This window comes from Sapajus apella, unplaced genomic scaffold, assembly GCF_009761245.1.
Source record: "Sapajus apella isolate SASKATOON/1434 unplaced genomic scaffold, GSC_monkey_1.0 scaffold3, whole genome shotgun sequence".
NCBI classification, from domain to species: Eukaryota; Metazoa; Chordata; class Mammalia; order Primates; family Cebidae; genus Sapajus; species Sapajus apella.
The window spans coordinates 57,845,001-57,871,781 of record NW_022436943.1 but is presented as its reverse complement, the minus strand read 5'-3'; the positions used below and the strand labels follow the sequence as shown (position 1 = coordinate 57,871,781).

Below are 26,781 nucleotides of genomic sequence, written 5' to 3'. Positions count from 1 at the left end.
TGTGTGCGCGCGCGCGTGCGTGCGTGCACGTGCAGACAGAGAGATTGATTTTAAGAATTGATTCGTGATTCTGGTGACTGGCAAATCCAAAATTCATAGACTGGGCAGGCAGGTTGGAACCTTAGGCGTGATTTATCTTAGAGTCTTGAGATAGAATTCCTTCTTCCCTGGGTAACCTGTTTTTGCTCTGAAGGCCTCATTTGGTTGGGTGAGGCTACTCGTGTCATGGAGGAGCGCACTTTTACTTAATGGCAACTGATTGTTAACATTAATCACGTCTACAAAATAGCAATATCTAGACTAGTGTTTGATCAACTAGACAGCATAGCCTAGCCAAGTTTACACATCAAGCTAGTAATATCATTGCAACATCTGAGTATTACATATGTTTAAATGCTGTTGTAAATGGTATACATTTTTAAGCTCAATTTCTGATTGATGCTACTTTACTGTTACTTTTTAAAAAACTCTATGGCCTTCTTTTCATTATTCCTAAATACACGACTAGCAGCCTTTTCATCTGAAATTAGGATTACCCCCTATTTTTTAGAAAAAATTATTTTTTAAAGAAAAGTTCTAATGTTGTTACTTAATCTCTCACCCCCTTTTTTTTTTTTTACTGGAATTATTTGACAGGAATGGCAATTTCATTTTAACAATCTTGTCTTATTTTGTTTGGGCCATCTTCTGGTTATTTTTTTCATCATAGGATTGTGACAGTCCTTGAATATTTTAGAGTTTGAAATTCTAAGTCAATTTGGATCATAATTGGCAGAATGGACATGTTACCTAAAAAAGAGATATAGGAATTTTGGTAGAAAAGATAAGGTTCATATTTTAGATATCACCTTTATGCTGTTCTCTCTTTGGTCAAGTCACTTAATTTCCATGAGTCTCAGGTCCTCCTCTATAAAATGGAGTAATACCCACTTGCTATGGAGTTGTCCTGAAGTTAAATGAGATGCTTTGTGTGAAGAGCCTGGAATAGTGCTGCTAAATAGATGCAACCCCCTTTTACTATTCTTTTATTTATTCAACAAATATTTGACACTCACTGTGTGCTAGGCACTGTTCCAGATTCTGGAATTACTGGAGTGAAAAATATAGGCAAGATTCCTGTTCTTACAGAGCCTCTGTCTTGGCTGTTCTGAAGAAGATGATGATAAACAACGAAAAGAGTACACTGAACAATTTCAGATTGTAATAAGTGTGAAGAAAAGCAAAGAGTGTGTGGCGATAAAGAATTGCTGTGGTAAGAGCCCACTTCAGACTGGTAGTCAGGGAAGACTTCTTTAAGAAGGTGACATTTGAGTAGAAATGCCCTTAGGATTTCGGAGAAACTAGGCATGTGAATATCTGAGTGAAAACTTTCCCGGCAGAGAGAAGAGGTAGTACAAAGCCTCTAAAGTAGGGAAAATGTGACATTGAGAGAATTGAGTGAAGCCCAGAGATGCTGGTTGCAAGTAGTGGAGAAGTCAGAGCGGACCAGCTAGTGTAGAATCTTAGAAGCCACAATAAGAAGACTGGATTTTATTCTAGGTGCAGAGAGAAGCCACTGAAGGGTTTTAAAAAGGAGGTTTTGTGATCATTAGGTGGAAATGTTGATGTGGACTCTTGGAAATGAGAATCTAGCTGTGAAACATTAGCAAAGTAAATACTAGCAACTTGGATTTATAGTTGCCCAAGAAACATGAGAGTAAACTTATTTTCCGTGATACAAAAATCCCAGCCAGTCTCTAACAAAGGCAAATCTGGGTTATCTAGAGCAAATACTATTTTATATCTTTTAAATTTTACTAAGACTTATTATACACTTATAGATATCTTATAGATTTTTAAAAAACAATGCTTTGTGGATTGTTTTCCTAAGTTCATGCGGCAGTTGACTAGCATAGCAGTAAAGAGTACAACTCTGGTTTCAGATATGAAACCATATTGATCACATAGAAGCATTAAGTTAATATTAACAAGCATCTATTGCCAGAATATGTCATTACAGAATTATGAAATTATTTAGCTGAATATACCTTAAGAGTTAGTCTTTTTTCCTTTACAGAAGAGGGAACTTAGATTCAAAGAGGTTAAGTGGTTCACATTATATAAACATTTAAAAAATAAACCTGGATTTTACTATTCTTCTAGGTGTAGGATGAGAGGTTCTTGAGGCAAATTGTGGAATGACAGAAGATAGTGACATCTGTTTGCTTTGTATCTGCTACATTCTTCTCTGTTGCTCATTTGTTTTACATCTATGCTCTTTCACACTTATCCTTGGACTTGATATTGGAATATGTCAAACAGTTGCTCCCTTAGTGTGGAAACAGACAAGTAAACACACAGTTGCTAACCAAGTTACAGGCATCATACAATAAAGGCAAGCTTAGTGTGTTGTGGAGGACATGATGGGTTTGCCTGTTAAGTGTCCCTGTTTAGAGTCTGTTTACTGATAGAGTTGAATGTCCTTGGCTCCTCATTTCAATTTAGTATATATTATATTGCCTTGGCTGTTTGGCCCTTTTTTGCACTTGTTTGCCTCCCAGCCATAAGCCAGTTTGAAGGCCACCATGTATCAGGTCTGGTGGGTTAATCTATGCCTGACCAGTAAGACCTACCTGGACAGTCACCATGATCACAGCATGTCTTATTTTAAGTAGAAACTTGGTTAGAGACTAATGTAAAAATAGTTGGTTTTGAATAGATGTATTCCTTCTCTTAAGGAATGTAGATTTTATTCTTATATTTTGAACAATCCTTAAAGGAAATTGAGAAACAGCTATCATTTTGTTAATTTTGGCCCCTTTTACTGTTTTTTATTTTGAAGTGTAGCCATTCCTAAGAACACTAGCAAATGAAGTTCATTGTTGATGTATAACGTCTTCTGAATCTTAAGGTACCAAAAATACATTCATAGAACAAGTAAAGTAGCACTGCTATCGTTAGGGGAAAATGGTAGTTTTCTTGTAAGTCCTTTCTCTTTCAAGGGCTTATAATTTTCTGTAAAACCAAACATTATCCTTTGGGCAGGTGTGTTTTATTCTTTCTCTTGATTCTGTGTTATAAAGTGATTAAAAAGGAAAGATATTAACTTTTTGTCTCCCACACAAAGAACGTTCATATTTGTAATTTTTGGCTGTGACTCATTGCCATACCCCTGAGCCTCCCTTTGTTTAAAAAGTAATAATATTTTTTTTATCTACAAAGGAGTACCTTTGATGTATGTGTGTGTGTGTATAAAATCAAAATGACATACATTTTTTGAGAATGTTCGCTGACTCCTGAAGACTATATTATAGTTGTACAAAGAATTAGATGACAGGCCGGCATGATGGCTCATGCCTGTAATCTCAGCGCTTTGGGAGGCTGAGGCAGGTGGATCAGGAGTTCAAGACTAGCCTGGCCAAGATAGTGAAACCCCGTCTCTACCAAAATTACAAAAAAATTAGCTGGGCATCGTGATGCGCACCTGTAATCCCAGCTACTTGGGAGTCTGAGGCAGGAGAATCACTTGTACTGGGAAGTATAGGTTGTAGTGAGCTGAGATTGCACCATTGCACTCCAGCCTGGGCAACGAGTGAAACTTTGTCTCAAAAAAAAAAAAAAATTAGATGGCAGTCAGTTTTAGCAATCTAATGTGGTAGGTAATCTGGCATTATCTCTTTGGCCAAATGAGGATAAGGCTGCCCGCCACCATTACCCATCTCCTGGGCCTTAGGAAGAAGGGAGCCAAAATCTTAGAAATTTGAACCGAAAAAATTGGACTGAAGCTAGCAGCCTAAAATACAAAACCAGACTGTGTATGAATTATTGTTTCTCATCTTTATTTTGTGCAGATCAAGAAACTGAACTATACAAGTATTTTCTATGAAAGGGTGAATAAGCTGTCCAAAATGAGTGATTTTTAGCCTGTGTAGAAAACATCTCCTGCTCTATTAAATATAAAACTGTCAGCTCTTTGAATGTCTCCTTGCAATAATTAATCATTCTTCTCAGTTAACAGCACAGACAGTACAGCACAGGTAAGAGAGTAGGCTCTGGAGCCAGTCTACCAGGTGCTGTTGTGATTCTGGGTACATTGCTTTCTGTCTCATACTCCTCATTTACAAAAATAGGATAGATAACACTAGTACCTACCTAATAGTGTTGTTATGGGGATTAAATGAGTTAGTATATGTAAAGCACTTAGAACGTTACCTCAGATATACTAAGCACCACATAAGTATTTACTGTTTGTTGTTGCGTATTTATAATACATTGTATTTATTTGTTTGTTTTTTTGAGACAGAGTCTTGCACTGTTGGCCCAGGCTGGAGTACAGTGGCATGATCTTGGTTCACTGCAACCTCTGCCTCCCAGGGTTCAAGAAATTTTTGTGCCTCAGTTATGCGAGTGGCTGGGATTACAGGCATGCATCACCACACCTGGCTAATTTTTGTATTTTTAGTAGAGACAGGGTTTCACCATGTTGGCCAGGCTGGTCTCGAGCTCCTGGACTCCAGTGATCCGTGCGCCTCAGCTTCTCAGAGTTCTGGGATTACAGGCATGAGCCACTGCTCCGGGCCCTATAATACATTTTAAATGGCTCGTTTTATCAGTGAAGCTCTCACAGAGGATTTGGCATTTGAACTGGTCCTTGAAGGATAAATAGGATTTGTAAAAGTGAAACATAAAGAACTGAAAATGGTAAAAGCTAATGTGAATTAAGTTGTTAAGAGGAAGTAAAGAACCTTTCTTTCCATTTAGTGCAGATTAGCTATGTGCCTGCCTCTGAGCTTCATTACATTATCTCAGTCAGTCCTTATAATAGCTCTCCAAGATAGGTATTTTATTTTATTTTATTTTATTTTGGAGATGAAGCCTTGCTCTTGTCGCCCAGGCTGGAGTGCAGTGGTGCAGTCTCTGTTCACTGCAACCTCTGCCTCCCAGGTTCAAGTGATTCTCCTGCCTCAGCTTCCCGAGTAGCTGGGATTATAGGCACCTGCCCCTACGCCTGGCTAATTTTTGTATTTTTAGTGGAGACAGGGTTTCACCATGTTGACCAGACTGGTCTTGAACTCCTGACCTCAGGTGATCTGCCTGCCTCAGCCTCCCAAAATGCTAGGATTACAGGCAAGATAGGTATTTTAAATTGTAATTTTACAGATGGCAAAGTAGCCACAGAAAAGTAAAGCTACTTTTTCAAACTCACAAAGTCAAATGTTTGGCCTAGTTCTGTCAGACTGTAAAGCCCATGCTTTTAATTGTTATCTAATACTGCTTTCCTATCAGTAGACTATCAGAAGATTATTTAAAAGAATGAGCACTCCAGGTTTGGAGTTCAAAACATTAATAGAATTATACCGATAGGATGCATGCGATCACTTTGCTAATGAGAGAGACTCTGGATGCTGTGTTTGCTGGTCATTTCAAAGGCTGAAGAGAAACTGGCATGCCCGTCCTTGCCAAACACATTGTTTCCACTATGATTCTGTCACTATGGAAGTACTTGTGTTTTCTGAACTGGGAACAATGGTAATGTGGTTATTGGCATTTTTGTTATCCTTTTTACTAGAAATTATGCAGGTATCCCCAATGATATCCTGATGCATGCCTTAGGTTCCAAATTTTGTTGCCTGGAATTGACTGAGGGCTCTTTTCAGTTCCCTGCATCAGAGAGGTGTGTGCAGTTGTCCTTTCCAATCTTCAGCATTTATGGTTTCATGTTTGTGAAGTTTGTTTGAAATATAAGAAGGATAATCTTAATTCTGGTACTGATTATTTCTTTCATTCTGTAGCTACTTGTCACATCATCTTTCTTTTGAAACTTTTAGGGAATTAATAAATTAATAATTTGATACTCATTCTTTTTCCATTCACGTATCTCACTGGCTTTATTCAGAATTAATTTTTTTTTGTCCCTGTGTACTACTTCCTTCTATTAATTAACTGGCGGTTGTTTTTCTCCTCTATGTTTTTGATGCTTTTTTTTTTCTTTTACTGTTTAAAACTTTTTCAGAAGATGTAGCTAGTTACTCAGGTGCTAGCCTTGCTTCAGACTTCATAAAACTAGAGACAGATTTAAATGAACTAGGAACTTGATAACCAAGATCTTCCTCTAGAATTTATACATTTCCCTCTGTTTTTAAAGAAGGAAGAAGAACATTATGTGGAGGCAAATAGCAGAGATTTAGCCCAAAATTTAAAAATAGAAAGCAAGCACATTCAGGATTTCTCAATAAGCATTTAACACATAAGAAATTATGAAGATTTTTACCTTTAAATCTCATCTCCATGTTATTGTAATATCCTTTTCAGATCATCACAGTCTGATCTTTCTTTTTTTTTGAGACGGAGTTTCGCTCTTGTTACCCAGGCTGGAGTGCAATGGTGCGATCTCGGCTCACCGCAACCTCTGCCTCCTGGGTTCAGGCAATTCTCCTACCTCAGCCTCCTGAGTAGCTGGGATTACAGGTGCATGCCACCATGCCCAGCTGATTTTGTATTTTTAGTAGAGATGAGGATTCTCCATGTTGGTCAGACTGGTCTCAAACTCCCAACCTCAGGTGATCTGGCTGCCTCCCAAAGTAGGTACCTTGCCTATTTTATTCACCATTCTCTTTTTCATACCTAGATCGCTGCCTCTAACAGCTACTTATTCCATTAATACCATGGGCAAGGCCTCCCCAAAAGGTTTCCCTCTTGTCAGTTACAAGTATGTTTAGAGTTATTGGTTGGTGCCCTCCAACTTTGGGATGGCAAGATGGGGCTTGGCTCATGGTCCAGGGCACCACTGAGAGTAATTGGAGTCAAGGCCTCTGCATGATGATGATGATGTGCTGATCACAGGCAAGAAGGTGCTCTGCAGCCTGGTTATCTACTTCATTAGCCTACTTCAGAGTGTACCACTGCCCATTTTGGATGAGGGGCCATGGAACTGCTGGAGAGTTTGTGTTCCAGGAAGCTGAGGAACCAGCTATACTAGTGCTGGTGCCACTATTAATAATACTAGTCAGAAGTGGGGGCCGGAAACAGTAGAGGCCCAACAGTGGTTTTCAACTATAGATAGAAGTCCCAACTCTGTCTTCACATACGTCAGATACATTTGGTATATTTATGGCTCATGTTCTCATTTAGTGGCATTCAAGTTAGCTATAGGCTAACCATTCTAACATTGTATGTTCATCTGCAGATTATTTTTAAATCATTTGATACTGACATGAACTTAATATGAAAATATTCAAATAGCTTTGAAACCTATTCATGTTTTCCCAAGAACTTTCATCATTACTTGCTAATGAAAAAAACAAAAGAGTTTAGGTTGAGTTTGGTGGCTCATGCCTGTAATCCCAGCACTTTGGGAGATCAAGGTGAGAGAATCACCTTAGCCAGTAGTTTGAGACCAGCCTGGCGAATATAGTAGACCCCATCTCAAAAAAAAAAAAAAGAAAAGAGCTTAATTTTAACTAATGTAACTGCTTGACTAAAATAAATGATTTTTTCACGTGAGCAAATAAGTTTGGTTATGACTTACTTTACACAATAGTTTAATTTTTTTATTTTTTATTTTTTTCTATGAAGAATATTTTAATTTTTAATGCCAGTATATTTTAAAATTTATTGAAGTAAATAAATTTTAAAATACGTTTTAATTTTATTGTTTATAGAAACTCTGGGTTATATTGTAAAATGAAAAACATAATTAAAACCAGATTTATCTTTTGTAACTTTAGATTTTTAAGATTTTAACTGAAAAGTGAAAACAAAGGTAGTGTTTCTGATTGTCACAGTATTATTACTCTAGATGGGTCCAGTTAGCCCATTTGCTTTGAATAAAGCTAATTAATGTTGCTGATCCCCCCACCCCATGTTAGTTAACGCCATGTCAAATATAACTGAAGAACTCATTTCTACTCAGAGTATGCCCCTCATGGTCAGCAGGTTATTCAGATACACACTTTTCAGGGGGAAGGTTTTCAAATAAAATGTGACTACAAATCTATAAATGCTTTTAACATCTGCACATTGAATTATTGTTTCAAATGTTTTTATACTCACATAATTTTATTTAATATTCACAACCATTCTGTGAGAGCTTTTATTCTTTTATAGGGTTTTCTTATTTTACAGATTGGGAAACTGATGTAGAGCAGTTAAATGACTTAAGATTACATAGCTAGTTATAAGTGGAAGGATAAGAATTTGAAGGAACAGGTGTGGCCTCTTCCAGGAAACAGTATAAATAGTCAGACTTTATGAAGGATAAATTGGTAAGGAGAGTCATTTATCTCTCTTGTCTGTAAAGAGGATTCTTTTTCTCAAGTAGAGTGTGAAGTAGATTATTTACTAGAAAAGCTTGAAAATGCTTTTCTGAAAAGCATTTCAGAAAATTAAAACTGCTTTGAAATTGGGTGCAATAAGAATTGTTTCAGAGCCTGGCATCTGTTGGGCATTATACACATATTTTCTGTGTCAGTAAGGTTTACAGTTAAGGTCTCTTAAATCCTTATTTGCTGAAATCTCTTTTTGCTTATATATTGAGACTGAAGTTAGCAATTTTCCTCCAGGTGTGGACTTTGAAAATAAAATATACTTATTGAAATGTAGGTTGCATTATAGTGATGCATTTATATAGTACTGCCCTCCAGGATTCTTGGAAACTTAAGCGTATTATTGTATATATGAATCATGGAATGCACTCTAGAATCTATATTGTTTATCAGTTTTGTTTTAGGTGTAGTTCATGGTATTTACTTAAGTCTCTATAGCAAAGTTTAGGATCTCTGCATTTCAGTTACCTGAGTGCTGTGGGGCTACAGACCCACTCAGATTCTCTTGTTCTAAGTGATCTTAACACTCAGTTAGCTCTGTGTGTTGGTGGTGACAAACGTTACTGTATTTATGACCTAGGTCTTCCAGTGGACACAGTTTCAAGAATCCAAGAAGGTACTGGCTACTATGATAAACAAAAGTATCCATTCATGCATCCCAGGATTTTAATGTTACCTTCACCCTCCACTCAAAATTCAATATGCATTTAGTCCATAATAGCACCACTCCATCTTAAGTGAATAGTTGTTTCAGCTTTGATCTATAATCACAAGGTAAATTATCCTTGTTTGCCTAGGACTGTCCTGGTTTTTAAATTCAGAATCTCTTGTCCAAGGAACCCTCTCAGTCCTGCATAAACCAAAACAGTTTCTTAAAATACTATTGAGGACAATTGGTCAACCTAATGGCAAGGCTGTGTTGTTAATTAGGCTTTACGCATGTTATTGAGACTATAGATAAAAGCCCGTATCAGTGGTTTTGAAGATTCTGCGTGTGTCAGGATTACCTGGAGTACTTGTTAAACAGACTGCTGGCTCCCATCCCTCTGGTTTTGATCCAGTAGGTCTGAGGTAGGAGTCTGAGAATTGCTTTAGTAACAGTTGCCTTAGCCATGTTGATGCCTCTGGTTTGGAATGCATTGAGAACCACTGGCCTAGATCAAGCCGTGTACTGTGTGAGTATATGATGATGCTTGGTTCAGAATTATGGAGAAGGGGATCTGTGTTTCTCTGCCTCACAGACCTAAGCACCAACAACACCAAAGGGTATTTTGTGTGTCTGAACTGTGGTCATACAGCAGAAAAAAAGATGTGTTCCTGTTAGAGGTGACAGAAGTAGGGGAAGGGTTAAAAACAGTCTAGCTGCCACATCCTTTATGGGATGGATATATTTTGACAGTTTATAGTATCTTAGGCAAACTTTCATTTGACAATTAATTTGAGTCTTATAGTCACAATATCTGAAATGGATACTTCAGAGAGCAGATATTCATTATTGCAGCAGAACTGATGATAGCTGTGTTTAGCAGGGATAATGGTACCCATATTGCCTACTTCTCAGTTATCGTTATAAAAATCCAATTACATAAAAGTTATGAACATGCGTACAAGTAAGATGTCACAGTGATGATTAAAGTGTACTTTGCTATTGGGCAATATGTTTCACACTGCTTTCATCTTCATGTTGCATTTCATCGTTTTCAGGTGTCCTCAGAATTCAGGCAAGAAGTTGGGACTGCAGATATTACCATTCTCTGTGACTTCTGTCACGGTCTTCCGGACTTCAGTTTGCCAGGCTTAGATGTCTTCAGAGGTAGTCACCAGGTACTTGGTTGTTCCTAGACAGTAGCTCGTAGACCTAATGGCTTTCTGTGATTGGGCCTGCCTGATCAGAATTTGGTATGTTTTCCCACTGATTTAAAATTGTTTTGCCTAAGCCTCATTTTGTGTGTAAAGTAAACAAAGGCAAAAGAGTAAATGCTGTACTCATAATCCACAGCCAGCTGGTAGTAACCAGACTGTAGGGCTCTTGAGTCTGGTCTAGTCTCAACCTTTTAGGCAGTGAGCATTGTTAATCGCAGAACAGGCTCTCCTTGGACTCCTCAGCTTGCTCGTCTTTGTTTCTCCCAGGGCCCAGTGTTCAAACACGCATACACACATACTATATACATTTCTGCGTGTGTGTGTGTGTGTGTGTGTGTGTGTGCGCGCGTGCATGGTAGGAAAACCAGAATTTGTTCTCAGCTCCTTACCTGTGTGAGCTTAGCCAAATCGTTTCCCCAATCTGTACCTTCTTTTTCGTGTGTAATATAGAATTATTATCTGCCCAGCTACTAGCCTTAAAAGTAGTTACTGCATAAGGACAAGAAAATGTATAAAAGCACTTTGAAGCTTTTGTTACAAAGGGCAGTTAGTAATACTGAGTAAATGATAAATAAGCCTCATAGAACAGGAAGCATTTTCATCTTTCTGTCCTAATCACCTTTTTAAATAAAGTAAGCTATTTTGTAAATCGTTCAAGTGGATTGAGTTTATTAATTTAGGTAATGTTTTCTTTTTCTTTTTTGTCTCTGTTTATTTAACATTGGGTATATAGAGAATGGTAATTATTATTGAATGCATTGGAAACAAGAATAGAGTCTCTTTGGGGGTGCCTGTTTTTTTTTTTTTCTTGTATTTGGTGGTATTTTCTGCTCTATGGTCAGTTTTCAGTGGTTTGTGAGTTCTTGCTTTCTGTCAAGTGTTTTCTCCCTGTCATCACAGTGCCACTACTCTTTGTATTTACCTTCCCAGCTGCCCTGCCTTATTTCAAAGTTCAGAGTCAAATTGTAGCTAGTCATTTCTGAGCAAGTTCCTAGACACCGCTGAATTTCAACTAATTAATAGATTGCTTTTAAGGGATGTGAAATCTAGGCCAATTCAGAATTTTACTTCATTTGAGCGTTTTTGTTTTGTTTTGTTTTGTTTTTTTCAGAATATTTATCTTAAGTTACAAAATGTTGCTTCCTGTTCATTGTTTTCTTATGTATTCTCGTAAAATTTTACAAACCCAGTAAAACTCTCTAACAACAATACTGTTGGGAGATAACAGCTTGTATTCATTATGGATTGTTCACACAGGAAGAGATGTATTTAGGTATCTAACTTGTTTTTAGCATTGTACTTGAGACATCTGTAGTAGGATAGAATCTTTGGCAAATGTGGCATAGCGTACATTGTATATGGATATTCATAAACTGCCTTTGATAGATTGATTGACAAACATTTCCAGTTACTGAACCAGTAGCACTATTGCAGTCAGTAGCTCAGTAATCGTTTTTTTGTCTGTACAGCAGATTGTATGTATGCGTGTGTGTTTTGCCTATTTTTATCAAGATGTGTTAAAAGTAAAATGCTAATGCTAATAATCAGAAAATTGACCTTCAAATATGTAATATATTTTTGACAAAGATGGAAATCATGGAGCATGCCAAAAATGGTAACCCTTTAGCTTCAGCTATCCGCTCACTAGATTTGACCTTTTTACTGTGTGTTATTATAATGAAAGATTGTATCTAGAAGATATTTTGTAACGATAGAAGGTATTTTATAAATAGGATTTCCTGTGACATGTACTTAATTATTCAACTTCTGTACGTTTAATTTTCATGTTTATTCAAGAATATATTATACAAAGTCACAGCATTTGACAATTCCTTCATAACTCTGAAGAAAAGATTCTATGTATTGTTTGTGTGAATTAAATACAGTGGCTCTGATAAAAATGTCTTTAGATTAATCTTAAAAAAATAAACTAAGAAGAGGAAGGTAAATTAAAGGGGAAATTTGGAGACTTGTAGTAACTGGTTCATTGCAACTTAATGTGCAGCATCCTCATTAGTCAAGCATCATATGCCTACCTGGACATGAAATAGCTATTTTTTTTTCCTAATTTAAATCTGGAAAGTTTCAATTGTAGAACAGTTTGAATAGTTGTTGTAAATAGCCACTGGACTTTTTAAAAAAGTATTTGTCTTCAAAAACAATGAAGGTCATCTTGTATCCATAGAGACCACATGCACTTTCCTCATTATTTACAACATTATTTATATAATGGGTAGAGTTATTTACAACATTAAAAAATATTTCAGAGATCAGCCATTAAGTATTATCACAGGGTAAATAGCAACTGAAATCCTTTTCTCCACAGTTTCTCAAAAAACTTGGTATTAGGAAATTAGTAGCCTTTCAGAATTTGTATGTTGTTTTTTTTTTCAGTAGTTATTCTGTAGAGTGTGTGTGTACATATGCATGCTCATATATGTATGTATGTTCATTTCTTCTAAATCACTGTGACTTAATTGTGGACTTTGTTTTAATAGTTTTTCTTTCCTCAAAGAAAGTTACTTTACATGTTTATTTTTATTTTTTTGAGACAGGGTGTCACTCTGTCACCCAGGCTGCAGTGCAGTGGCACAATCTCAGCTCACTGCAGCTTCTGCCTCCCAGGCTCAGGGATCCTCTTACCTCAGCCTTCTGAATAGCCGAGACCACAGGCTTATACCACCACACCCAGCTAATTTTTTCATATTTTTTTAGGGATGGGGTTTTGCCACGCCGCAGAAGGCTGGTCTTGAACTCCTGGACTCAAGCAATCCCCCATCTACCTGCCTGAGCCTCCCAAAGTGCTGGGATTATGCCACTGTGTCTGGGAATTTTACATGTTTTAAATTAAAGCAAATCTTGGTTTTTGATGAAGTGCTGATTTACTTATATTTCACTTAGTCTTTCTTTCAGAAAAGTTGTGTGGAAATAAAATGGTTTTAGTATATTGCTTTATAAACAAATTCAAAGTCATGAGCTCTTTTTATTATCCTCTTTGCTTTGCTCATTTCCATGAACTGTACATCTCTAACCTAAATCAGCTGTGGATAGGGTAAGAAAGCATTAGATTCTTACTCAGTTTAGATCTTCTGCCAGGAAAACCGACTGTGTCCATTGTCATCTAAATTAACACTTTTTTAAATAAAAGGAGTCACTTTTAACAGTAATGTCAGGGCAAAAAGTATACATTAGATGTATGGTCATTCTTATCATTAGGATTATCATTCTAATGTGTTGTTTATTATTTTGAAACTCTAGGGAGAGAAAAACTCATTTTTTCTTATGTTAGAAAAATGTATCCTTGTGTAGAATATCAAGGTAATATCTTTAATGTTTCTTATTTACCAAGATAAATTTGTAATGCATATTTTCTTTTTAAATTAGCTTATTTAGGAGAAATTGCACTTGATGAATCATTTACTCTCTTTTCAATTAGTAACATTAACTTTATCATTTTTGTTTCAAGATGTCACAGCTGTTGTTCAGCACTAGAAATTATATAAATTATTAGCCGAAGATGATGACTGGCAACATTTATGTCTGTTCCTTCTGTTAATTTCTTGTTCAGAAAGTCTGTTGTTGTAAACATCCCCGACTGGAAGCTGTAAGATACAACTAAGCTTTCAGTCAGATGTTTGCTGCTACCGGCTATTCACAGACATCCTCTTGATATAATTCTATCCCGGAGTGGAGTTGAAGAGGCTATAAAACGTGGAAAAACCTCAGAAATCTTTAGCTGTCTTCTTTTACTGCACTGACAGTGCATGTATTATGATAGTTGAATGTAGGGTGCTCTCCTAATAACAGGATACACCATCTCAGCTTCAGAGTTAGCGTGCTGCTGCTGGGCCTTAGAGAATTTAGTAGTTAAGTAAAAATTGTCCCCACTTATTCCTGTTTCTTCCCTGTCAATGAAACTTTATTCTTTATAACCTTTCCAAGTAGGCTGGAGTTTAACTTCCCAACAGTTCAAGAAACTGATTTTCTCCATTATGAATTCTGTAGAAGTTCTGGAGAATAATTTAATCACTGCCACCCAGCAGTATGCAATCTAGAAATTTCACCTTTCCCTGTACTTAAGAAATGTGTGTGCAACATTTTTCTTGCTCCTCTTAGCCCCCCACTTCCTGTTCTTCTCACCCTGAGTGATGTCACAGCTCCTAATCAGAGCTCTCCTCTAAGAAAAACTGCAAGACGTCAACCACTAAGCCTGTTTACATTTGCTAATGGTTATGCTTGTCTTTTTAGATTAATATATTTTCCTAAGTGTTTTCAGATTGTTGCTTTCAGATTGATTGCTTCCTCCTTAAAATATAGCTGCCCTGTAATCAGCTGCGTTGTATCTCCTTTTTGTGTTTCCCCACAGATCTAAATACTCCAGGGCTTTTCTCATAGATGGCATTCAGTGTGGACTAATTGATCATGTATAATTTTATGACAGCTGTTTTCTTAGTTTTAAACATTTGTTTTTCTGTCTTTTAGATGCTGGAAAACGTTTCTATTTTATTGACATTTTTCTTATTGGCATTTTTCTTTTCAATAAAGCATTTTTTAGAAATCATTTATTATTATTAAACTGTTAGACATCATACTAAGGTTCAGTACATAATTAACCCAAAAGATAAAGGTCTTGCCAATCTAATTTTTTACATGCTTATTTTCTTTGATTAGATTATAAGCTTCCTGAGGACAGAGACATTAAATCTTGGTAATTCTATTTTTTTTCTATCATAAACATCAGGTGAAGCACCTTGCATGTATAGTACTTTAGTAATGATATTTGTATTATCTTATTGCAGCAGTGTTCACTGTTTCCTTTTATCTTTTATCCAGATGACCAAAGGACAGTTTTGGTCATAATGTAGTTACCCCAGATGTATTTGTGCTACAACATTTGTTTTTTAAATACTCCTTTGTTAGAGTGGTAGTTTACAAGACTTATTTGGGGACGGGGGATAGTTGCTTCAGACTCAAGTAGCTTTCCAGCTTGTAAATATAATTTTCAGACTTGATGATTAGCATGCATCAAGCATCCCTTCCTCTGAACCCTTAATAAAGCAGACTTATTGTATATTCTGTGGCCCTCTGTTTTAGCACATTGGAAACCTTAGACTCAAATAGCAGCGAATGGATGGAGTTATTACTGAGAGCTCAGAAGTGTTCCCTGCCGAAGGTAGAATGTAATGTGTTCTCTAGTAATAGGATTATTTTGTTTGACCAGGTGACACTGTTTATTTCTTATGAAAAATTTTCATATATAGCTTTAAAGTTTAGTAAGATGGGTAGAAACTGCATAATTTAGTAATTTATACAGTGAAATTGGAAAGGTTTTTCAAAATGGTAAGGCCAAACCTAAGCTAAAAGATGGGGTAGGCATTCTTTCTAGTAAAGCTATTATATTCTGCCCAGCTAGGCCAGTTATCCCTAGATGCTGCAGGATTGATGGGGCGATCTGTGTTATGTAACATTTGTTCTATATTATTCTGCCCTAATGAGGTGAATCAAAGACCATGTCAGCTTTAATTCTGGATACCCTTGCTTCAGTGTAGTATAATACGCAAGTACAACCTTTTTTAGTAGTTTTCAGATGACTTCTTTATGTTTTTAAGTTGAAAAGCCACTAACTTCCCATTGGCCTATAAGGTTAGCAATTGATTATTTATAGCAAATGCCTTGAAATGTTAGATAAATCAGTATTTGTCAGTAAACCTGTAATAACTTGTTTCCTTAGCCCTTAGTATTTAGGAAAAAATTGTGATATTCATTGATAGGGCTTAGAAAGCTCAGAAATTATTTATTACTTGAGATTTGTTGAACCAATTGGTAAAACATTTTTAGTTACTGAACACCATGCTGCAAATGACAGTATTTTATCCTTAGTATATGGTCTGAAATCACTTAGGGACTACTTCTTTTTAAGCAAATAACTAACTACAGAATTAAGTCTTCAAATTTATTTCAAACTAAATGCTTTTGTACAAATATTCTTGGTTAGAAAATAGTCATATAACTACACAGTTGGACATGTTCTCATTGATCTCCACCCCTCAGTTCCTTCTACATGAGTCATGGGCTTGAGGTTACCCAGAAGTGGACTGTGAACCTATAAACCCTATCTGACTTTGATCGCTTCTACTCTTGTTAGAGCTTTATTCATTGGATGAATGTGCATTATTTGCTGTGTGTGTGCTCAGGGAATATTTTTTGTTTCTTTTTTAAGTTTGGGTATCAGTTTGGGCTTAGTTACTTTTTAAAATTATGCTGTTTCAGATAGTCTCTGCCACACTCTACATGGCCTGGTTAATTGTGGTTGGACTCATCCTATTTTGACATTGCCTTTTGCTTATCTATAGCATATTTACAAACGTTCTAATAATTTGACATTCACTGCTGTCTTTGCTTTGGCTTTTCAACAAATTTGGTGAAACAGTACATTGCTTTTCAATATCAGCTTGCATCAGAATTACTTGGAGGGCTTATTGATTAAAACACAGATTGCTGGGCCCTGCAAAAAAAAGTTTCTGATTTAGTAGGTCTGGGGTGGAACTTGAGAATGTGCTTTTTTTCCCCACAGTTCCCAAGTACTGCTGATGGTGCTCCTCTAGGCCCATGCTTTCAGAATCGCAGAGCTCATCTTACATTCTTTTCCTGTTAGATATTATGCTCAATTAATACATTAAGTAAAACAGAGAAAAATCCTTAACTTAAAAACATGTTGTAATCCAGAAGTTGGATTATAAAAAAAGTTTGTTGGAAACATGAGACCATTTTTTCTCTCACAGAAAAAATATATTAATTGTCTAGCTAGGAGGGGCCTATTTGAATGTGTTTTCAGAGAAAAGCAGAAGAAAAAAATTTGGTTGTAGTAGTAGTTAAAACAGAAAAAGAAATATGCTTGTGGGGGGAGATAGTATATGTGTATTTAATTTTGAGAACCAAAGCTTCTGGAAAACACCTCGAAGGGGACAAGAGGCCAGGTAGAGACGTTCTAGGTTCCTGAAAGTCCTGGGATGCCTCTGAAATGCTAAAGATTTTTAAAGTTTGCTGGCAGTGGTTATTATATGTAATTTTACTTACAGATTTGAAGATTCCCTCTTCTTTGACGTAAGTGTATTGGTAGGACCACTGGTAATAGTTAGTAGGGGTATTTGTGGTAATGTATTTTTAATCAGAAAGAATGCAGAAAGAGGGGGAGACATTTCTTTGAGACACCTTAATGACACTGGGAACAGTAGAAGGTGGAAAGAGATCAGAGTGTGGGAAAGATGTGCCTGAGATGAAATTATCTGAATTCTGAATGTGGGGGAGAAGATGAGGGAGAGGGTTGAGGGGGAGGAGAGATGACTAAGCTCCTCACAGTGTTTCATTAACTGTCTTTTACCTAAAGCAGGAATCTTAATGAAGATGGGTGGATGCATCATACTGGTCATCAAGTAAGTTCTTATAAATGCGAGTTTGATTGTTTTGAAGGGAAGGATATAGGAAGGGTGGACAATTGCTACATTTAGATATGGAATGCTACAGGATGTCTGCATTTATTGTTGTAAATTCCTTTGGTGAAAAGAGTATTACTTCTTTGTGACTAGCGTGGGCAATATCATGAGACCCTCTCTCTAAAAAAATTTTTTTAATAAGAAAAATTAGCCATAGTAGCATGCCTGTAGTGCCCCCCCCACCCCGGACAGCCCCCCTCAACCAAAAAAAAACACCCAGCTTACTTCTGTCTTTTCCTTGGATTATACACTTTCTCTCAGGGTATCTTTCTCGTTGACTCTTGCCTCATTTATGTGAATGCTGTACCTGTTCTTTTTTTCAACAGAGTCTTTGGTAAAGGACCATATAAACTTGGTAAAGAGTTTAAGTCCTGCTTTAAACCGAGTTTCAGTTCATGTAAACATCCTACACTCAGCTGTAATACATGGATTGGCTGAGAGGTGGATGTTTACTTCAGCTGACTTGGAATACCAACCAATTAACATTGATAAAAGGTTTGGCAAGAATAGTATACAGAGGCCTGAATTTTTAATGTAATTAAAGGTTTGTTGGAAATGTGAGACCATTTTTTCTTCCAGAGAAAAAGTGTATTAATAGTCTAGCTGGCAGGGATCTACTTGAATATGTTTTCAGAGAAAAGCAGAAGAAAGTATGGTTACACTGGGAGTAGTTAAAGCAGAAAAACAGTATGCTTGTAGAGGAAAAACTTAACCTAAATTTATTAAAAATGTATTAAAATTGCTTTAAATTTGTTAATTTAAATTTTTATTGTATCTTTTCAGTTTTGTTATTATACCACCAACATAACATACAGCTCTGGATATTGGGACAAAAGGCCCTTCTTTGGTAGTTGGGGTCAGATTTGTAGGTATTGCGGTGTGTTTTAACAAGCATGGGCTTTGACAGCAGACACGTGTTGCCATCTGGACTCCACAAGTGAATTTGCTACGGGATTTGGAGGAGGGACAGGCAGTGTTTCCATACCTCAGTGGTTTTCTCATCTGCAAAGTAGGTATGGTGGTTGCCTGGATTGACTAATAAGGTGAATATAAAGTAGGGTTCATTTGTATAGTACCTGTCATATTAAGTACTCAATAAATGCTATTATTAATGCTAACTGTGTTTTAGGTGTTCAATAAATAGTTGCTGTAATACTTAAAGCGGACATAACTTGTGTTTATTTTAGCAATAAAGATGATGCCAACTTTTTGGTTTAATGGAAATGCTTTGAATCTTTGATATTATTGTAACATAGTGGCCAATAATTATGAAGCCCAGCTTCTGGAGCTCATGTGCTGATTCTGCCAGTTACTTAGTTGTGTTACTTTGGGTGAAATTATTAATCTCTCTGTGTCTCATTTTCCTCAGTCCACTAAATTGGATTTATAATGGCACCTGCCTGATAGGGTTGTCGATACTAAAGGAGTTAATTTAAAAATAAGCTAATACTTGATATAAGTATTGTTTGGTCTAAATGTTATTTCCATTTTCATGCCTTTATTTAAAATACTGAAAATTAATTTTTTATAGCTTTGTTTTTCAGTTCCATGAAATGAGCCTGCCTTTTCATTTTTTGGTGATGCATCCACATTCTGTATAGGTAAAAAGCAAAACAAACAAGCATAAAAGGAAAATTATGTAAGAAGTATACACATCCCAGCAGCTTGGCAAGTATCTGTATGCTTTTGCCTATGCTTAAATCCAGAATTAGAATTCATGTTTGGTGCTCCAATGGAAGATGTCTAAATATTATGAGAAATACATGATTAAATAAAAATGTGAAATGAAAACGTGGAGAGTTATTGTTGAAGGTGAGTACTGTTTTTCTAATTATGTATTTTATTTGTTTAATAAATAATTTGTTATTTTCTTTGTTATTAGGAGGGAGCTATTTTATTCTGTGCTTGGGTGTAAAGCATACTACATTTCAGTGAGCTCCACATGTTAATTTGAAACTTGCCAAATGCTTACATTATTTTATAATTTATAGCACTTCAGGAAACATGTTGCAATGCTGTAACAAAGCATATAATCTAAAGGTAGTTTTATGAAGTGTTTTTCTCCCAAATTAAGCATATTTGGAAATTGCCCATCAATTTGTTTTTGAACCTCAGTGCGTAAAATATGGAATTTTTCTTTCATATGCTCAGATGTGAAAAATACTCAGCATATGCCTGTGGTTTAGGCCACAAAATGGCCGGTAGGTTAAATTTCTAATTCTAATGTTTAATGCATTGCCTTTTTCCTTCTGGTTTAGTGACCATATGTTTATATCTTTATGTTACATACGTTCCTGATGATATAATAAGGTCTTTGATCATGTGGGCTATCAGGTTTGCCTCACTTTGTCTCTTGGAAGAAGCTATACATGAAACTATAGTTGTACTTCAGTGAAAATTTGAATATTTTTCTTGTTTGAATTAATGCAATGAAACATTCTAGTTGCAGTTAGCTGTCTCCCACCCTTACAGGAAGGTACATGCCTCCATTTTTTAAAACACTGTATATTTATTAGAATTGTTACAGAATTCTAGTAAACATTCTGATCACATATTTTCTGATTAATATGTGCTTATCAGTTTTAAATATGAAATCTGGATATATGTTAAAATATCTCAGTTTTTCCCCCTTGTTTACCATATTGCAGTTTATTATTAATGGAGAACATAATGTAAAATTGGATGCCTTTGATAATTTGGAGATGTGTTCTGAAATTAAACTTGAACTATTTTCTGTGAATTTTGAAGATTTGGTATCTTATAATTATTTGGTGAGCCTTTGGCATGAATTATTTAGCTTCTCCCCTGTTTCACGATTTCTTTCTCTTCTCATCAGTTTCCAATAGGAGAATGTTATGGTTCTAAATGTCTCCTTTAGACTTCATTAATTGAAAAATGTCAGTTAAGATATAGGGGTAACCTGTGATAAGTAATAGAGTTTATCTTTTAGTTATATTCACTTCAGGTTTTTTAAATGATTTTTTTAGATAAATGTCAAAGTATTACTGCAAAATATTATACAATATTATAATAAGCAACTAACCTCTTCATTGATAATGGCTTAATATTGAGAGGGTTTTTATTCTTGTTTTAAATTCCGGGTTAAAATGTAAAGGTCTTTTTATTTTTTTAATTTTAATTCTTCACAAAGTTACCAGTGCATTATAAAACCGAACAACAATTTCACATTTAGAATGTTTACATGTATATAAATTAGGATTTTTTTTTTTATATTTGCCTTAACTTCCTTTAACTTTTATGGAAAATCACTAGTCCCAAGGGTATTTTTACTATTTAAACACATTATTCCTGTGATTCAAAATAGCAGTAGAACCTGTTGAGCTACTTAACTTTCTGTCTTGGGACTATCCAGGTGCAGTTATAACTGGTTTCAAAGTTGTGACCTTTTCCTTGCTTGTTTCAAAATCGTTCCTTAAAATATGTTCAGTATTTTTTCTTTTGTCTAAAAATATTTAAAAACAGGATTTGTGGGTTGTTTTGTTTTTTAAAATTAGTTTGAGAAAGTTCCTTTGCCACTTGTTTTCTGTGCAAATGTTGTAAGAACTCAAATTCTCTGGGGGCAGGGAGGACTTTATAAGGTTTTTTTGGTTGAAGGGTATAGAAGGTACTTAAAGGTGTTCAGTTGCCTTTATTTGGATAACCCAATCATTTTGACATGATAAGCTTTCCCCACTTTGTAGGTTATCCGAAAATTTAGTGGGGGGCAAGTATCTTGTTTATATTTAATATCACTTAAAACTACTTCCTATGTCAATAGCACATACAAAAAATTATCTCCTCTTTGTAGTCAATAGCACAGTCAGTTATTTTTCAAGTAAAGGTATGAGTATGAATGAGAAAAGTTTGTGGATTGGGTATTGTCTGTCCTTCATATTCAGATAACTTGCTAACTGTTTGGTCATTCAGTCTATAATATTAAACTTTTTTAATGTTATAAATTCTTCAAATCAGTATCTCTATTAAATGCAGTGACCAAACTATGTCTTCAAAACTGATAGAATGTCATGATTAGATGTGCAGAAGACTATGTTACATGGATAATAAATGAACCTTAAACATACAGAAATTAATGTCAGATTAAGCTAAAACATTAAGCAAAGTTCATACAAGTTTGCATACATACATATATATTTATTTATTTATTAATGATATGTGGAGAATCTTTGTGTTTCATAGTCACTAGATCAGAAGCAGTTGTCAAGAATGTCTGACTGCTATTCATCCTGTGGCCAAAGTAAATTTCAAATGTTTTTTTCTGAATGGTTTTCTTTAGTCTCTTTATTCATCATTACAAGTCTGTCAAGTGACACATGTCCTTCTCATTCCTGGTGCTTCCTGAGGAGGCAGTTCAGTGCAGGGGAAGGAATATTATTAGAGATAAAGGGAAAAACCAGAAGTACTTTCTTCTACTCTCATGTTCCACTCAACACAACACTTCTCTCACCAAATGTGTGTGGGGATTTCTCTCCACCAACAACCAGCAGTTCTTTACTGCAGATTTTCCAATGGATACCAGCCAGGTGTCCTCTAATTCAGTTCAATTCTGACATCATCTACCGGAAGATAGTGTCAGATCCCACACGTGGATGGCTCAGTCCTACAAGACTATCCCTTACTTTGGATCTCTGTCACAAGCAGTTAGTGGTTTGTGATTCTGACCAACTGGCTAGAAATCAGGGGTCCCATGATCACCTCCTCAGGTGTGATTAATTCGCTAGAGCAGCTCACAGAGTTCAGGGAAACACTTTATTTACATTTACCCATTTATTATAAAGGATATTGCAGAGGATGCAGATGAACTGCCAGAAAGATGAGAATAGCACAGGACAGGACACTGAGAAGGGTCACGGAGCTTCTGTGCCTTCTCCAGGTACACCACCCTCCAGGAATAGTTCATGTGTTCAGCTGTCTCAAAGCTTATTCGAACCCTGTCCTTCTGGGTTTCTGTGGAGTCTTCATTATGTTAGGGCTCAGAAACCAGTACCCCAAAACATGGGACTTTGACATGCTGAATTAAAGAAGCAGCCCCAAGACCTCTTGACCTTCTCCAACTCCCTTCACCCAAATTGTGTGTCTCCGAAAGCACAGTATGAGGCTGTTCACCAGAGTTCCCTTATTTACCTAGAAACTGGACTCCCAAAGAGGAACACAGTTGCCTGCGATTCCGTCCCTGAAATTTCATTAACTAGAGAAGATTAAACTCATATCACAGAGGAAGAGACTGAAAATTAAACACCACACCTGGAGCGCAGATGACCTGTCCCAGTCTATTATCTGTTCTCCAGTCGCATTTACAAACTATTGTCTGATCTTCAGGCCCATTTATTTATAGCTCTCCCACTTTCCCCAATGAAAAGGATATTTAAGAGTCAGCCGTCTATCTGGCCCTTTCTTTTGAGTTTTGAGTTTTCACATTTTGTATGACTCCTGTGCACACACATGCATGCAATCACTTTGTTAGGATTTTCCTTGTTAACTTTTTTTTGTTATAGGGGTATCTGCTATGGTTATATATGATGGGGAGGAAAGGGATTACTTCATTTCTGCCCCTGCAGTCTGTAGGCATAATTGATACACCAGATTGCTGGTGATTAGCTTAATCTTCAAGCCCTGTCCTGTCGCTGGAAGTTGGAGGGTGGCCCTGAAAGCTCCAACCTTCTCATCATCCTTTGATCTTTCCAGTGACCAGACCCCACCCTGAAGCTATCCAGGGTTACTCAGCAACATTCATTTCATTAGCATGCAAATAACATTCTTACAATTTTAGAGATTCCAAGGGCTTTAGGAAATTGAGATGAAGAGCAAATATATATTTCACAATATCACAAACATACTTTCAGGAATTAGACTTCTGATCTAATCTGTGCTCCCTCACTTGCCATCTTCGTGACCTTGAACAAGTTGTTCAACTTTTCTGGATAGTTCTGTGTTTAAAAAAAAAAAAAAAAAATTGAAGGAAAGGCTACATCATGTTGTTATGAGGACTAGATAACTATGTGATGGACCCTGCACATTGCTAGCAACAAAAGGTAAGTACTATTTCTATTTATTTTGCTCCCAAGCTTATGTGAGCTCCCTCAGTGTCTACCACCAATTCATATAATGTGTACCCTAGCCAATCTTAAAAGTCATCCACCTTGAATCTTTAATTAACGTGTGTTTTTAAAACTGCATTATAAAAACGTTAGTGTTTTTATTTGGATCCTATGGAAGTTAGACTTTTTCATGCAAGCATTCAAACCATTCACTTCCAACAGAGCAGATAAATGGTCTGTATTATTTCATTACGTATAAAAAAAAGATTAAGCATGTCTCAGGCAGCTCAGACAAGGCAGATAAAAGATTATCAAGGAATAACATTAGAAACACTAATCAAAGTGCCTAAAAAGCTTTGTGTGATCCAGGTATTACGGGGCTGTTGCAACAGTAAAACAAAACTTTACAAGATATGAAGGGCTAGAGATAGGTAGCACAGAGCAGATTATGTCAGAGAAGTCTCTTCTAAAATTGTGTTGGATAGCCTGGGATTTGAACTTATGCCTTGTATGTGTGTCCGTGTGTCACAGGTTGAACATGCAAGAAGCAGTGTTCAAAAAGGTGGCAAACTTCTTTTACTTGTTTCTCAGTCTTTTCAGATCATTGCTTAGAAAACACTGATATATATGTACAGTAAATATTTTAAATATTAGCTAACCCTATTAAATTGTGTGTCCTTGTGCTGCAGTCATTTAATGACCCCATTCTCTTGTAAGTTGGCATATGATTTGAGATAACTCTAAGTGCTAATGGATTGTTTGAAGGAGTTAAAAGCAAAACCAGGAAGACAAAACTATTTTTAGGAAAAAGTGATCATACAACAGACAGGCCTTAAATAGAGGAATTGAGATATCTCTGTCTTTACTATGTAACCTTTAGCTAATCCCTCACGCATTCTGACCTCATGTTTCTTGTATGTAAATGAGAATGTTACAGGCTTGTAAATTCCTTTTCCTCTGTGACTACATCCAGTTTTATTTATATTATTGTGTGTTTGTGCATGTCAGTAGAGCACAGTATTTAGTAGAGTGAGTTCTTAGTTAAACCACCTGGATTCATTTGTAAAATGGGGCCACCTATCTCTTAAATTGTAATGAGGATTTGATTAGATAATCTAGATAAATCACTTAGCACAAGAGTCTCCAGCCCACAGACTACTGACCAGTACTGGTCTGTGGCCTGTTGGGAGCTGGGCTGCACAACAGGAGGTGAGCAGGGAGCAAGCTAGCATTATGGCCCGAGCTCCACCTCCTGTCAGATCAGTGGCAGCATCAGATACTGGGGAGCACGAACCCTGTTGTGAACTGTCCGTGTGAGGGATCTAGGTTTCCCACTTCTTAGGAGAATCTAATTAATGCCTGATGAGCTGAGGTGGAACAGCTTCTTGCCAAAACCATCTCATGAAACCAGTCCCTGCTGCCAAAATGGTTGGGGACCTCTGACTTACCTAACACATTACCTGGCATATACTAAGCACTCAGAAAATATTCCGTTTCTCAAAACTCAGTTCCAGTGTCAAGTTTTAATAGTATGTTGATCTTAGACCTCCAAGGTAAACTTGGTCCTCTCTTTGTGCCATAAATGTGCCTTGTACTCTGTAGTGCTAAATTGCTGTCACTAGTGCTAAATGTACCACTAATTTATCTGCGTGTCTACTTCTCAGATTGTGAACCTGTTGAGGACAGAGATGGACAGAGCCCCTTACTCATATTTATAAATTTTCTGGCATGATAAATATTTGCTGAAGGAATAAACTTGTATTCTTATTTTTAAGCAGGGTTTTCTCCCCATCTGAGTAGAAGACAGTCCAGGAGCAAAGGAAGTAGAAGTCTTCTCAAAAATCTGGCCACATTCTCAACCCACCCCACCCCTGCTTTTTTAAACAGCTATTTAATTGCCATTGTAATCCTAAGGATTGGATCAATTTTTCACCTTCCTTCATACTTTTTTCCTTTTAGTAAGAAAATAAAGTAATGAAGGGCCAAATGGAGAAAACTGTCCATTAAATATGAATTAATAAGTGCTATGATCAGAAATTGTGTAAAAGCAACATAATGGGACTATTAAACAGTATTATCTTTGAATCAGACACCTTGGATTTATTTTATTGACCTGCTACTTTCTAGTCATACAACAGTGATCAAGCTATATTACTTCTTTGGCTCAACAAAATAGGGATAATCTCTATTTCATGGCTTGTTATGATTGATGTGAAATATTCACACAAACTACCATGGTGCCTGGTAAGTAAAAGACACTCAGATATTTCTTGGAGTTACAGTTAATACTGTATCCTTTAAATCTGAGAAAAACCAACTTTTAAAAATCACATGTATACAGTTGTTTACTGCTAGAAATGGTATTTAATTAGTCGATAACCCTGGTTAGATAATGAAAAACAATAGTTTTATCTCCGTTATCCTAACGGATTGGGGAACAGGTGGCTTCCTTCTCTTACGCTCCTGCCGCCAAATTACCCGCTATCAGCTATGTTATAATGAAAACAGTTTCACACCAACTTCTTAATATACATGTATCTATATTAACTGAGTAAGAAAACTGATCTTACAGCATGTTCTGCAGGCTAAAGGAAATTGCTCTCAGCCCACTGAAGTGCCCAAACCACCGCCTTGCCTGAAAGATTAAGAAGTAGGATTCTATTACCTTAACAAAAGGTGTGTTCATGACTGGACAAAAACCTTTTATGGGGTTAGACTAGGACATTATCCCAAAATATAAGGGCTATAGGTCATGCTGGATTCTTAAGGCCTCTTCTTGCAATGGTGGGATGTGTTACTCTGCTATTAGTCAATCTGAAAACCTTTAATTTCACCATTGGAGGCCCATTTAAACAGCAGACCACTAATTTCTCTAACAATTTCTACCATTTAGTATGAAAATTAAAACATTGTGTATTGATCAAGATGCAGTAAACAGTACCTAGAATACCTTCCACTAGAGTATGCGTTCTCTGATTAGAACACTAGTTCATCCTCCTGGACTGTTCTATCAGAATGGTAGCAAGACTTAAGCAATGACTTTACATAAGTTACGTGTACCTCACT

General features: G+C 36.4%; 1 long non-coding RNA gene across 2 annotated transcripts in view; it reads left to right on the top strand.

Moving 5' to 3' along the window:
- The first annotated feature begins 12,928 nt into the window (after nt 1-12,928).
- LOC116534099 overlaps nt 12,929-26,781 on the top strand; it is an 18,889-nt gene continuing 5,036 nt past the window's right edge. The window contains exon 1 of one of the 2 annotated variants that reach the window (XR_004261590.1): nt 12,929-19,471. This is a non-coding gene — a long non-coding RNA (uncharacterized LOC116534099). Of the gene's footprint in view, nt 26,392-26,781 lie in introns of both variants that reach the window. The other variant, XR_004261589.1, reaches the window with a different exon arrangement.